Here is a 15,545-nt window from a genome sequence, read left to right as displayed (position 1 = left end):
AAACTGTTTCGTATTAATGCGTTTCGATACAATTATACAGTTAAACATCGGAAGCATTTTATGAACTGCACATGGGACGAATTTTTTTCAGGTAATTCCAACTGACTGATTGAAACACTTTTAAATCCTGGAACCGTCAAATCCTTAGATATTTAAATGTCCTCACTTTTCGACAATCTATACTTGACTTCCGTTGAATGCTTCTGCAGCAATTCCATACAAATCAATCAAAAATGGATATGACGTCCACTTGGTAACCATCGAATTCAATTCCCTGGCAGTATTTTTGACTTCCAAAAAATCAGTGTTTGCATTTTGCAGTCACGGGTCCTGTAGATGATTGTTACAAGTGTGCCCGAAACGGACCGAGTTCATCAATGGGACTGGCAATGAACGCCACCTATGACAAATTAGTATTTTCGTCACGATCCTTAGGCATGTAACGTTGTGCAATATCGCGGGACAAGAATTTCCCATACCATGATGCACCTGCACACGTGCAACTGATGGAACAGTAACCAGCACATGGCCAACTTCTTACGGTATATGAAACAAACGTACGTCGCACAGCTACGAAAGGGCGAAGAGGGCAGGGCAGGCATACTATTTTCCCATGAATTCCACCGTTTTGCAGCCGTAGCGCAAGTCCCACCTGAACGCGAATGACTTGGAATACTTAGCGTTTCTTCACGTTCCAGTAACACCCAGTCGTCGTGTAACCGGTAAGTATGCCAGAATGTTTGAAAATATGAATCTTATTCTTTCTTCCTTTTCTCCTCTTTAGCCTCCCACTTCCGCCGCGTTGTTTGACTGTCCATTTCCAAGTTATTATCAACCTTTCGAGGATGCATTCAAGTCAATTATTTCACTGCTGACACGGTCCATTGTATTGTACCTACTCAAAGGGATTCGTAGTTTTGAAAACTTTGAAATGGTACCGTGGAGAATTTTATTGCTCAACTCATATAAGACCTGAAATTCAACAATACGAAGTTGACATGAATGACAAAATACCGCGTTCTTTGACGGTGATCGAATTTTTTGTGCACTGTGCATGAAAACCGATATAAAGGAGTGTTTCATTTTCAATGTTTTTTTGTTTTTTTGTTCATCGATGTAAAGATTCCAGATCTAAGTTTTCTATCGCATAGAAACTAACTGATCCAGGAAGTTTTCGTTTCTCCTCAACGAAGTTGGTAATTCACTAAAGTCTGACGAGTACTCCAAATGCTGGGATTCCAAAGGATCGGTCCACACCTCCGCAATGTAAATATAAATTTCTCTTTTTATGGCAGCTGTAAGAAATTGTTCACACCCGGTATCCGAGTCCTCAACACTCCTGTAAATTGATTTCGTTGCGGATTTGCGTTGCTGCGACGAACGCATGTGGATTGTGCGTGTAGACGAATATCGCTGACACACCTCGTAAAAAGCTGAAACTCACGATCAGATAATCCTCCTCGAAGAAGAAGAAGAAGAAGAAGAGGAAGAAGAAGAAGAAGCATTAAGCCAACCCGACGAGAAAATCTTGCGGGAGCAAAAGATACTCAGTGCTTAGACACCGCGGGGATGTCGGGCTGCTCCGATTGCACCGGAATGCACTAAAAATAAGCTCGGCGTCGGAACGCGCGCCTGGAGCGTCGCGACGTCGTCTTGCGGGAACTTCTTCGACGCGGGTTTGTAAGACCCGGAGGTGTGTCGCGTATGTATACGTGCATATACGTCATACGTCAAGATTTACACACCTGTTTATCCGCCGCACCGGAAACTAGGTAATTAAAGTCAAACTTAACGAGTAGGATAAAGTAATTGCCTGCCCTATTTCGACTCCCGACCCGCCGATAAGCCCTATCGGCAATTCCGCGGTCCATGGATGAATTTATTTTCGGTAAAACCTTACCTACGAGCAAAGATTAGAACGAAAAAAAATAATAATTAAAAGCTGAGAACTTTAGATGCATAAATTTTGTTTGATTGTGATTTAATTTTGAATTGAAGCGAATTGTTTTTTTTTTTCTATTTTTTTTCGACTCAAAATAACCGAGTTCCACTAGCATCAGCGGAAACCATCTATTTGTCGGTTGCAATCTATTTTTCCACGAGTGAAAATAAATTTATCACTAACGAATGATTTGATAAGCTTTGCATCGAAGTGAATCCGTCTTTTCAGAATTAGAAAACAGTGTAATCGTATTATTAAATTATTATATATTGATCCGGATATTCAGAGGCTTAAAAATGCGGCTCTGTTGAAATTTCAGTCGAATCGGAAGCTCGACCATATTTTTTATCCTTCCTTTTTCTTTTTCGTTTCTGTTTGTTCAACAAGGCGCAGCAAAGTTTCAGCTGGTAATTAATATAACCTGAGGTGCATTAAATTTAGACCAACGGTAGAAATTCATGCACCTCCTCTCGACCAGGGTGGAAGGAGGAGGTGGAGGAGGGATAGAGAAAATAAGAAAAGAGAACACAGCTTAAAACGTGGTGTGTAGGCGAAACCAGAAGCGTAAACACGTGAACGCGAAGCGACGCAACGATGCATTGTAAACAGCACGTCTGGGAAGAAAAATTCCTAAGACGTGCCATTTTTTTACTCAATGAAATAATAACTGTTTTTATTTCCGTTGAAAATAAAAAATTCTTGACTCGAACCAGGGAGAATAATTCCTTATTATTTCCATATTCCACTATGAAATACTTTCATTTTCCAATGGGATTTAGAAGAAATGCTTTTATGGCACAACACAATGACGATGATGATGATGACACTATTTGACAAAATCAATGAAAATATTTTAAACGTGAAAAAAAAACCGCCTCTACGATTAAGGGATGTAATTAGTTAGTTTTTTTCAAATCAAATAATATATTTCGTTGATTAATCAGAGATTTTGCACAATAAGAGTCTATTCCAAGAGTTTCCGAAACAATTAACTGATAAATTCCAGGTCCTTGATTTCATTTTTTTACCAAGTTTTAAGGATAGGTCAAGTTGGTTAGATGTTGAATCAAAAGATTTATATAACAGTTTATATAAAAAGTGAATTTTGAACAACTGCATGGTCCGTCGTCTGCTAAAATTTAACGCGCGTATTACAAATGAAATACCGCAATTTTCAATCGAAAATATATTGTGTCATCTTTTCCAGGTCAAATTAAAATGTTCCAGGAGTTTTCTAGGACTTGAGGAGCAGCCTTTGTTGTCCAGGATAATTCCAGGGCTTAAGGATATTTAAGGAGCAGCAGACACCCTGAATAGATTTTCCAATCAAGAAGTACGATGTAATCCCATTGAATAAATCGTTCCCGGGTTTCACAGGGTGTATCATTCCATCCCAATATATATGAACAATTGACTAAGAGATAAAACGTGTAATTCAAATGCACTCTGTTGAAAAAATTTGCACCACCGTCGGAATGGATTGAAGAAATAGAATGAAAAGAAAAAATTAGCACCAATGAGGTAGAATAATTTCATAGTGAATTTCATAAAGCACGTGAAACAATGAGAGTTGGAGTAAAAAGTAATGGAGGAGGGCCGTGACGTCCCGACGCTTGCGGCGCCACGCGGAGCGTCGACATTTCTGTTTTGTATGCCACAAGGTGGAAGTTAAGTGGTTTGGTAAAACGATCAGGCACCAAGCGCGCTTGCAATCGGATGCTTTACACTCCCTAGCTTCGGGATGGTCCGTACAAAATCTGGGGGATTTCCAGCGGTCACAGGGACGGCGTAGGTATCACGAAATTCTTTCCAAAGTTTTTATCAATCTATAATGTTCATTCAATTTAACCGTTTAGTTCACGCTGGTACGCTGAGCGTCCCATTTTTTTTTTTTTTTTTTTTTTGCAGCATTTTATTTACTAAGCTACTTTTTTGATAACAACTGCCAAGTTTTTTGGTTCTACATGTTCCCTGAAATGTTTCTAAGTCCAAGGGAAAAAATTCAATTTATTTATTTTTTATTTATTGCAAACATATTCACATGTAAATAAACCGTCAAAATTCGTACTTTACCACGAAAAAAAAACACAAATTTATCACAAATTTTAAAAAAATTTTTCACAATGTTTCTTCATATTGTTTTTGTTTGTCAGTCATATTTGATCCACGATATTGAATTTTCGTATTTCCAGTTCAGATTCGTAATCAGCGATCCCAAAAGCTCATGTATGCAAAATTTCGAGTTCATCTAAGGAAAAATGTATACATGAAAGGGTTCACTCTTTGTCAGAGCTTGAGTCATCGGTTTTTCAGGAAAATGAGATTTTTTGCACCTAAAAATATCAACAATATTGCCACCTAAAAAATTTTTGTTCTCATATTTTCGGGTACCATAGTATAAATGAAAATTGATAAAAATGAGTTATTCAGTTTACATGCAATTTATCTATCTATTCCAACAGTAAGCTTATACGTCTTATTTGGTTGAAATCAACTGTTTACTTAATCCCGATTAACTTCACCTAACTAAAAGTGTGTTCACCGGACCACCCTTACATACGGCTAATTGATAATTAGTATAGCACAACAGCTTGAAATACTTCTGACAGTGAAGACGTGAGCTTTTAGGGCTCGGGATCGACGGACATGGGCACCGTGTAGTCTGAAAGCTATTCGTCTCCCAGGTGAAGACAATGCGATGTACCCGAAGCGGTGCGCGCAGCCTGCCAATTGATTCGAGTGAATCACACAATCACTAGTGCGATCCGCGGGACGTGGTATAAGCGCCACTTGTGACTGCTGCAGGCATGAGTGAGTTTAGGATCGCATTAGCATTAACATGATCCGTGAAAGCGAGTGGACGCGGCCAGCTTTGAATACTAAATTGGTCTTTGAGCTGCGGGAGAGCCGCGTTGAGAGGATGCTACAGTTAGTCATTACCGACCGAGTAAAATGTCACACTTATTTTGACTATTATCGGTCCGTTAAAAAGAAAAATGTTTGCCTTACCCGACAATCATACCAACAAACGTTGTGAGTGCTAACTTGGTCCTTCCACTACGGGAGAACCAAGTTAAGAGGATGTTATAGTTAGTCATTACCAACCGAGTAAAACGTCACGTTTACTTTTACTACTATCTGTCCATTAAAAAAAAAACAAAATAGACTATAATACCAACAAACCTTTTGAATCACCACTATTTGCGACATTTTCACGTCAGTGATGCACCTTAGGCTTTGATGATAGTTTAAATTGGTGACATTTTACTCGCGTCATCTTCAGAAGAGAGAAAACCATGTACACGAAACAAGAATTCATATACAATCTAATAAAACTTGCAGCTTGGTTATACGGAATACGAATTATTTCATGGAGTTATATCAGAAGTGCGATTTTTTTTTTTCAATCTTTTCTAAAAAGAGAGGGAAAAGAAGTAACAGAAGTGAAGTGTTGTTGACCTCTTTGCTTATAGCGCTGTCTACCGGAAAGTTTGGATATTGCAATACTTAGAGTCCTGATCCACGGAGTAAGAAGAAAGGAGAAGTGTCCTTGATGGAAAACAAATTGCTTTAAAATTGAAAGAATTTGAAGCCGACAAACTTCATTATTAAACAATTTTTTCACAATGCAGCATGTGGAACAACTTTTTCATGGTGGATAAAAAATTGACTGAAGAATGTTTCTCTGTTTCGACAAAATATTTTCCCCAGTTTTCCGCTCTTCAAGACGGCGGACTCGGGTTCTATTATACACCTCCAAAATACGGCTGAGGCATTCGCGAGGCATAGAGATCGCGGATAAGACGGAATGTAAATTAGTCGACGTGTTGGAGAAGAAGATCCGGTGATTACAGAGGCATCCTGCCGTTTACAACATTTATACCATGCTCTGATTATTGCCATGCGTATAAAGTGTCTGACTCCCTCGCAGATCGCGGTTTTAGAAGTCTGTGCATCGCGAACGCGGCGCGATACGTGTAAAAAGAACATGCGTCGAAGAACGAAAAGGATTAATTATTTAAAACACAATTCCACCTCGAAACAATGCAATTGATAATCGTGAAACGAAAATTCTGTTTCGTTATATTTGTATTATGCTGATACTGAAAGTATGGCGAAACAGTCGACTTCAAAACATACGCTGCATAAAATCGGAAGTAATCTCTGACACTTGTGGAAACGGATTTTGATTTTATATGCGGGAGCGCAGAGTACGGTGCGACATCTGGCGGTCATTCACAGTAACTGTAATAACTCATATTTTGCATTGTACGAAAGTGATGAAATAGTTTTCGAAGTATGGATATATTTTAATCGTGTAAGAATTCGTTGACCCTTGTGTATATATATTTCACAACTCCTGCTAAATTTGACAATTTCGACCCGAAAATCCAACATCTATACATCCTATTTCCAATGACAGTATAAAATAAAACTTACTGTACATCCATAATTTGAGGCTTGTCCACAAAGATTACTAGAATTTACGATACATTTTTTATTCTATAGTAAACAAAAAATTTTAACAATCAAACCTCGCGTTAAAGTGATAAAAAAATAAAAATAAAAATTGTTAGCACCTTTTCGTTTTAGGGAAGTAATTATAGGAAGGCGTGATTATCGAATCAAGGGCAACTCAATTGCGACCCGCATGATAGGCAGTGACAGAGCATGCTGCTTGACAGTCGACAGGCCTTATACGTATTACGTAAAATGTACCTGTGTATAATTCATAAATTTCATGCTCATAATGTCTCCGGGTTTTAAATGCTGGCCGAGGCTAATTGTGACAGAAGAATCAGGTTCGGTATCGCTACAGCTTCGTAGGTGAAGATTGACGAGATAGCACGCCCTCCTCAGTCCCAAAAAACAGGAGATAACAGTTCCTCACGTTTCAATCCTTGTGGTTTCGTGTTTCACCTTGTTTTGATCTTAACACGCTCTGTATCACCCGTCAACTCACGACTCGTACATACACGTGCATGTACAATGTACAGCTTCAAAAACACCGCAGACGGTATGATAACTTGTCGCCTGTAAGCGACTACAAGAATAAGGTGGCGCACAGAAGAGATCTTTCAAACTCATCGTCAGACCTTATCCTGTTCTCGTGTTCAAACTCTTTCCAAATACATCAACTCACTCCGCGGACGACTTTGGAGGTATGGAGAGGAAATTGGGGAATTGCATTTTTTTTTTTGATCTTTCCAATAACGAAAACTTTCTACCCTGGGAGTTTTTTTGGGACTTCTTTTTTTCACGCAATGCTGCTGATTACCACCTACCAAGACGAAATAATACACGGTTCCAGCCCAAAGCGAGTAGCGCGCTGACTGTTGGGGACACCGGAAACTGATCAGCATTCCTCCTACCACACCGGAAGCTTGCTTCAGTCGCAAACCCCGGTAGGTACTGTCGTCAACTCGGCTCCTGGACTTTGAACATGTGTCGAGCTGTTTCGACCCTTTGTCGGTTCAGAGTAAAGTAGATCCACGTAAGTGTTCGGGCTACGAATTCCCGGATTTAGAGAGGCGCGATTCTACTATTGGGAACTCTAAAGGAACACTTCTTTCATGAACGGCGTTTGTGTTTAAAAAGCACTTCCAAATCAGGTGATAAGTAGCTGTACTCAAACCGTAAGGACGCCGTAAAGAGGACTTTCTTGTATTGAACATGGTGAGACAACCCATTGGCCACGAAACATGGACGGAAAATGTAAACCAAAAAATCAACGCAACAATTGGAATTGCAGAAAAGAAGGAGATATTTGCAAGAACATAAACAATAACACGATTTCAGACGATGCATTATGGTGCTCGGAAAAATTGATACCTACTGACGCGATGGATGAATTGTTCTCCAGTACAAACTGCAACCGAGAGCATGCGTGCCGCAGCTAGTGTAAGAATAAATAGGAAGTGATAAAATTATCCTACGCGGGTTTCGAGAGCCGGGAGACTTTGCTCTCTCATAGAATTCCTCGACCATTCCTGACCCAGATTTTAGACAGCGCATCGCTCTCCGAAGCGTGAAACTGCAATATCCATAGAAGCCGAGTGTAAGCAAGCAATTTTGCACTGCATGCACAAAACTTTTGTCTTTGCTTAGATTCTGGAGATGCAAAATTGACTCAGGGTACCGAATTTCTCGGTGCTATCGCAAAGTTAAGTTTTCTTTCACGAAACTTTGGAAGTCGTGTCAGAAATTATCATGCCGATAAATTGCCTCACAAATTGTTCAAATTTTATCCCTCAAGGTTTGAGACCGATTTGTTCAGTCGCAAAAATGAATGTGATCGCAATCTCCGGGCGATTCTAGTCCCGTGAAATTCTAATTTGAGCTAACGAGGCTTGTATGAAAAGCGCGAGTAAGTTTAGATGGCACCGAGTTCCTGGAGACAATGCAGAGAAGTTGGTACCGAATGGTAAGTATAATACCTACAAAGTTGAAAATTATTCGTGGAAATTTTGGAATTTCGTTGTTTAAGGTCAATTCCTAGCTCTTGATTATTTATAAGTTTATTGAAATGGCGACAATGTCAATGTTCGATGATGAAAGTTATAAAGATTAAACATATGGGGCACTCCATACCATTTCGATCTGGGTCTGACCCTTGACCTCTTGGATTTAGCCCGCGATTTTTTATATGATTGTTCTCACTTTAAAAGGCACTCGGTCTTTTTTTTAGATTTTTTCGACACCGTTTGAATTTTCTACAATTTTTCAAAGGCATGTTATTGATCGACACAATTTAAAAAGCGGAAAAAATTCTGAAAAATCGTGTGTCAGGTATCAAAATTTTCAAGCCTAGAGCCGGAGTGGGGAGATTTTTAAATTATGTCGATCAATAACATGCTTTTGAAAAATTGCAGAAAATTCAAATCGTGTCATAAAAATCTAGAAAAAAATAACCGAGTGCCTTTCAAAGTGAGACCAATCATATAAAAAACCGTGTACCAAAATCAAGAGGTCAAGGGTCAGACCTAGGTCGAAATAGTGCAGACTTTCCCATATAGATTCACAGACGCGATTGAAGTTATAGGTTTGATCCAATCAACATCCCTTGGCAATGATGAAGAAACGTTTAATCATGAATTTCAAATAATATTCCCAAAATAACAAACTTGTAAAGTGATCCGAATCTTTGAAAAAAAACTATGACTGATTTTGATTGCGTAAATTAGAGTCCGACAAGTCGTGCGAGTTTGCTTTACGCTGACGACTGTCTATAATTCTTAAATAGCAAACGGAATAAAGAAGTGGGACAATCTAGTTATTGTATAACAATTTGAAATACGGGTTCATTCCGTTGGTTTATTTTTATAATCGTTTCGGGCCGATGTCTGTGTGGGAAGAATGATCTTATCTCGTAATGATTTGTCAAGTTTCGTAACAGGTACTGCAAAGATCTCGTAATAAACATACGGGAGAGAGTGCGATGATCAAATCGGCTGCGCACGTTGCTCCTTCAGAATTCTCCGAAGGAAAAACCCACCGACCTATTATCGACTCTCATGATCTGCTGTTCGCCATTAAGCTCCGCGAAAACACGACTCGTAACACTGTTCCATAAATGCTATATGCGTTATTGGTACACGTTGCGGATACGAAATGAATTAAGTGTGTAATTTCATATCCCAAGGACACGGTCCACCAGCCCTCGAATATTGAATATCCAACTATTGAGACCCGAGTTCCCCTCAAGCGCCCGTAGGAATTCATACGGCCCGGTTTATGGGTACTCGGGTACCAACTGGAGGTTCTTACATAACCACGACTGTACGTATGACTCGACGAATAAATAATACCGGAGTACGCTCGTCAAACGGGAATAATTTGTCATGGGTGCTGAAGAATTGTTCGTTGGTTAAGCATACTTCAGAGAAAGGATTTGTTGAATATACCAAATATGGCAGTCAATTGTGACGAGCGAAATGCATTATTGTAGATTAAAAGAAATGTCATTCGATTCGATGAAAAAGTTTATTAGAACAATAATTTCGGTTATTTAGTAGTGAAACCATTAAATTCGTCAAATATTTTTTCTGCGTAGTTTTTTTTTACGGGATTGATTAAATGATTTTTAAACTACGTCTCAGAGAATTTGACAAATTTTTTTACGAAAAAATGAACAGTTTCTCGCATTCCTTTATTTACTGCTTTTTGTTGCCTATTCTTTTTACCTGTTTCGAGTTTCTTTGTTCACCTTAATGGGTACCTTAGATGTTGGTGAGCTGAACTGGAATTGGCGTGGTTCTCACTCTTTATTGCTTGAATAACGTATGAATAACAATATAAGATTTCTTTCAGCCATGAGAAGCACCATTTAAGGATGTATCAAACCTACTGTCTGAGGAAAAAAGTTAAACAAAGGTTCAAAAGCTGTTAACGAAGTATATTAACTTGCACTTAAATAGAACAATATCTCTCAAGAATAAAAATCAAACAAATTTATGTAAGGATTTGAATCTAGAGAAAGTCGATTGTTAGTGATTTTAAAGCAATCATACAGATCTGAAATGATCATAGCTGATATTTTGATTTTTGTAAATCAATTTTTGGGCAATTCTAGTTTATTACAAAATCATCGTATGCAAAATCGTGGCAAGTTATAATCAATAAACTTTTTGACGGTTACTGAACATCCATTTTCAGCTGGTTTGCAAGCAATTCATTGGCCAATCGAATGAGTCCTGAAACGTCGTAATCTGATATACAATATAATTTTAGCATTGAAAAACAAACGAACAATGTTTCCTTTGTTCAAATCAATCAATTTTCTTTAAACAAATTTTGAGACACTGCAAATTAGCTGTTCATCTAGTGTTCGAGGAAGTCACAACTGCTCAAAAATTTATTACAAATGATTCTTCGCATTTTATTCATCTATTATGAATTGTTAGTCTACGACACCTTGACTTCAACTCCCACAAACCACCTGGTCTACACCATTACGCACGAGAACCACTTTTACTTTGACTGCATCTAACAACAATGATTTCGCCGCCACCTCACAGACGCTGACTTGTACCTGAACACACTCTGACTAAAAAAAAAAAAAACAAAAAAAAATCTGCCCGATAGAATAGTTTTTGAAATCGAAAAGACAATCGGTTTTGACTAGTGTTTGTTGTTTGATCAAGTGCAGAGGTGAATTTCGACAGGACAACTAATTGTAAGCCATAATACTTGTTCAAAAATTCGAAACTACACATCTGTAGAATAATCCAGCCGCACGAATCAGGATGTGGGTAATTTTTTTTTCGCGAAAAAAAACCGCAATCAAACTATCACGGGACTTTTTTTTGCGCAAAATTAACCTGATGTTATTTTTCTCTTCTGAGGCTCTGAACGTGAGAGACAGGAGGACAATCCAACCATAGTAGGTACAGCTACAATGGAAATTTTTTTCATCACGACGGTAATACAATGCCTAAATCCGTGTCAATAATTGGCAAGTTAGGAGATTATCCCCCCCGGTTATAAGATCGCGGACTTCGTCAGACTCAGGTTTGTTTTGCGATTATTTATCGACAGTCCCACACTACGCACGCGAATGAATCACGTGAAGGACCGCCGCGCAATCCGAGACGTAGCTCGTATTTTGCTCGAGCTCGTATGATACAAGATACCCACAATCGGGACGCGGCGATTCGCTCGTATTATTATATCCTTGTCTATAACGCAGGCGTCATGCGCAAACGGCACTGCGCATGTTCACGAACCCGATGAAGATCTGTAATTTATATCTATCCGGTGCTTCTTTCGGCCCGGGTTTATGCTCCGGTGCACGGAGCAGGTAAGCCTCATCTCCTTGAGCTGAATTCATCGCCAGTACCGTAGATGGTAACTGTACGTTATTACGCGTACGTATCTACATGTATGTTCATGGATGTAGCCATATCTGTAGAGGGTTTCGAACTTTCGATCTTGTCGCGAATTACTACACCCACAAATGCCAATTCAAGCCAGTAGTGACATAGACAAGTCGGTACTGATACTCGAAAAACACGATCTGAGATTACTCTGATGTATAGTTGTGAATACGCGAGATACGGAAGGAACAATTATCATAGGTATCTGAAGTTTTGATCGATGAAGTTAAGTAGTCACTAAATGATACCGGGTGAAAAATACTACCTCTTGTAAGTCATCGCAACATTTAGCCTGAAGCCAACTTCACAAGTTTCAGTCTGCAACCCTTATAAAGTTGCTACCAGAACTCTTCATAGTTACAGTATAAAAGTGTTTGATCAAGCTTATGAACCTGAAGTTGCAACCGATGAAGCTTGAGAGAAGATACCAAACAGATACCAACACTGAGTTCCAATAGCTATGGGATAGGTGACTAGGCTGAAGTTCACAACTCCATGCTCAGCAGTTTTCAGCGATCCGTCGAAAAGTGATGGTTGAAAGTCAGTATCAGTGGCATCTTGAGTTTTTGATCAAACTTGGCCGAGCGAAACTTTCGGTAGATTCAAGCTTGCAGATATATGAAAAGTTCGGGTACATGAAAAAATATTTTTAATGAATTTGAAACTATAGACGAGCGTCCGAATCAGTATAGTATACTTTTACTCGTTTACTGTCTTTGTCATTACTCATTAATTATTTCTTACCACGCCACTCAAACCTTATCCCTTTATCCCATGAGGAATGCAGGAACTTACTAATCCCGAATGAGTCGGGGACATAAACGATGATTCAGACCTTCAACAATCGGTAATAATGTTCTAGCAAAAGTATACACTAGATTATCTAGAGTTTTCAAATGAAAAACTTACAGAAGATGGTCTTGACTCGATCGTTTTGTGGACGGGAAACTTTCTAAACGAAGCTAATCCTCCAACGATCACACCATTTTCAACCTTTCCATTGTGATTGAAATCTCTGTGTAGAAAATATTTATGATGTATTGTCAATTGCTGATTACGATGATAGACCAAATTTCTTGAAGAGCATTTCGAGCAAACCGAATCACCCCAATTCCTTCTTCCGCAGAAACCATGGATCATTCAGCATTGCCGACAGGAGTTAAAGCTCATTGAGTCAAGAAGAGATCGCAGAGCTTGAGTCATGCGTTGGAGTACATGGTTGAATATTTTGCTGAAAGGTTATCTGCGTTAAGGTAGAGTAACGATGCGTTGCGTAAGAGGCTAAGAGAGAGGAGAAAGAGAGAGAGACGGAGAGCCGCTGGACGGCAGCTAAACCAACAGAGTTCGAAGCAACCGCGTGACCCGTTGCAGCATCTTACACCCGTATCGATGGTGTTATACACTCACGAATGGGTTACGCAAATCGGTTAACGAGCGCCTCAAAAATAGGCGTTTACTTACTCGCTCTCTTGATATATTTCCGTCATCTCGTCAAAATCGCTATGATGATGATGATGAAAATAACATCAACGATAACGAACGCTAGAAGCTCAGAGCATGCAGGCGACGCGATGCTGGAAACTGAAAGGCAGAAACCCCGCATCGTGACTGCCCGATAAATCCCGAATCTGGTCACCCGTGAACACTGTGACACACATAATAAACCGCGTATAAACTTGTTGCCTTCCAAAGTTTCGAAGCGTGTAAACGCAGCAGCTTTTCAACCCATCACACGGCTTTTATCGCTGTGTTTCGGTCAGGTTTTCATCATGTTGAAGTTGGTAACGTTATTGTAACGATTTAGGCGGAAGAAAATTTGATTTCGCGGCCTTGGAATTGTTTGAAATTAAGCGAGCCGTAATAGAATAAGACATATTCATATTTTGAAATCTTAGTTCCACTTTGAAGGAACTCTGATTGTGAAAATAAGAAAATAATCAAATTTTCCCCAATGTTTCGCTACGATAATGTTACCAACTTCAGCCTCATAGCTTTTCAGGTACTATAGATAATCATATGCAGAAGATTTTTGAATGTTGAAGTAACGAGACCAGGGTTTACCATTCGCGAGTCGAGTCTATGCCTGACGTACGAACTTCATCGATCCAAAAGCTTGGTACTTCATATGACAACTCACTTGAAGGGAATTTATGCGACTCTTGACAGATTCCGATGACTTTAATGAGTTTGAATTGTACCAACAGCCTTCAAGTTCAAGTGAAGATACCTTATATTAAGTATCTTAAGAAAAAGACGGCAGTTAAATGGTACTAGATTAAAAAATTAGCGAACTGTCGTTAAGAAACATTGTCTGTACACTTTTAGAGAAAATTCCTTTCGGACAACAGTAATGGCTTGTGGGTAATGATTAAATTGGAAACAAGTAGCATAATTGTGATCGGAAAGGGTTTCAGATCGTCAGCAAAGTTCAGGAACTCTGTAACTATGTCCGCTTCCATTCGTGATAGTTTTGGCTAGCTTATTGATTCTTAATCGGTAGAATTACATACTACACTTTCTATGGTAAAAGAATACTCTTCGCTTACTATCCAGTCTCCAAAACTAGGTGAACAATAATATGAAAAGATGAAGGCGGCTAGCTGCAGCGAGAAAGTGCGGTACAAACGCGGCTGAACTTCTCACGAAGTCGTTCGCTATTCCATATTTCGAACGGTTGCACTGCACGTTCATCTTGCTTACACGCTGCCGATAGTATAACGTGGGACAATCAGGAGTTGAAAAGTTGTTGAAAAGAATGCACTCCTAATTAAAAAATTAGCTTTATATGAAGCTGCACACAATCTACTGCAGTCGACTCGCTCACTTTTCACTGTAATCTAAATGTTTTTTAACTTGTAGGAATGATTCGCTTACAATAGATTGTTAGCTGTGAATAGAGTTTTTTCGAAAATTTCAGCATGCATTAAATCATGGAACTGTATAAGCAAAGTGAAAATAAAAAAAAAATTGCTTTTTACACCAGGAATAATACCCAAGAAGTACATTAATTTTTTTCTCCACTTGAGGAGGTCACAATTTACAAATCGCAAGTGGCGTATAGAAGATTGAAATGATTTACTGACACACGATTCGTCGTTCGATGTTTTACGGTTTTTGGGAGACATAAACTGCCGACTTAAAAAAAAAAAAAAAGGCAAATTCCATGAAGATTGATGAAAATTTACTCAAGTCTTCGAAACTCACTATTAGCCACACGCAATGTCAGTTCCAACCTGAACGTTTCTGATGTAATGAAGACGCTTGGAGTGTTTCATCCTCGAAATATCAAGCATAAAACAAGTCTTTCCAAATCAGTTCAACGTCGTGACAAGTAACTCGAGATCATCGGAAGGCTTTGCGTCCATCGAGTAATTTCCTAAGCTTACGACTAATTGTATAATGGCCGACCCCCAAAAATGCTAGAAGAGCAGTACAGAGGTATAATTTTTCCATCTAGACACAACCGTGATGACGAGTGGTTATAGGGTGTTGAGTTTAGCGCAAGAAGGAGAGAGAAAAAAATTAGACATGAAAATCGTGGGAACAACCGAAGCACCTAATCCCACTGATAGACGTGAATGCGAGTAGAGTCATAATTATATATAGTATTACTCGGAGTCTGAGTACCTATAGACTCGATTAATAACGAGTGTGTAATCATTCGGCACCTCTTTTCAAAGGCGGCACGCGGTACTTTGATTTCTCGGTGTAATCTAGAAGCAACGTAT

At 39.1% G+C, this 15,545-nt stretch overlaps 1 protein-coding gene and 1 long non-coding RNA gene across 2 annotated transcripts in view; one reads left to right on the top strand and one right to left on the bottom strand.

The window, feature by feature from the left end:
- The window catches only part of LOC124308814 (uncharacterized), a 58,418-nt gene that overhangs the window by 16,779 nt on the left and 26,094 nt on the right, over window positions 1-15,545 (bottom strand). The gene's annotated exons all lie outside the window — the stretch shown is intronic.
- LOC124308815 (uncharacterized) lies at window positions 334-1,438 on the top strand. Its single transcript, XR_006909105.1, has 3 exons — window positions 334-557; window positions 635-722; window positions 1,123-1,438. It is a non-coding gene; the product is annotated as an uncharacterized LOC124308815 (long non-coding RNA).

The sequence above is a fragment of the Neodiprion virginianus genome, chromosome 7 (assembly GCF_021901495.1).
Source record: "Neodiprion virginianus isolate iyNeoVirg1 chromosome 7, iyNeoVirg1.1, whole genome shotgun sequence".
NCBI lineage: Eukaryota > Metazoa > Arthropoda > Insecta > Hymenoptera > Diprionidae > Neodiprion > Neodiprion virginianus.
Note: the sequence above shows the minus strand (reverse complement) of the source record. Positions and strands in the feature narration are given on the sequence as shown.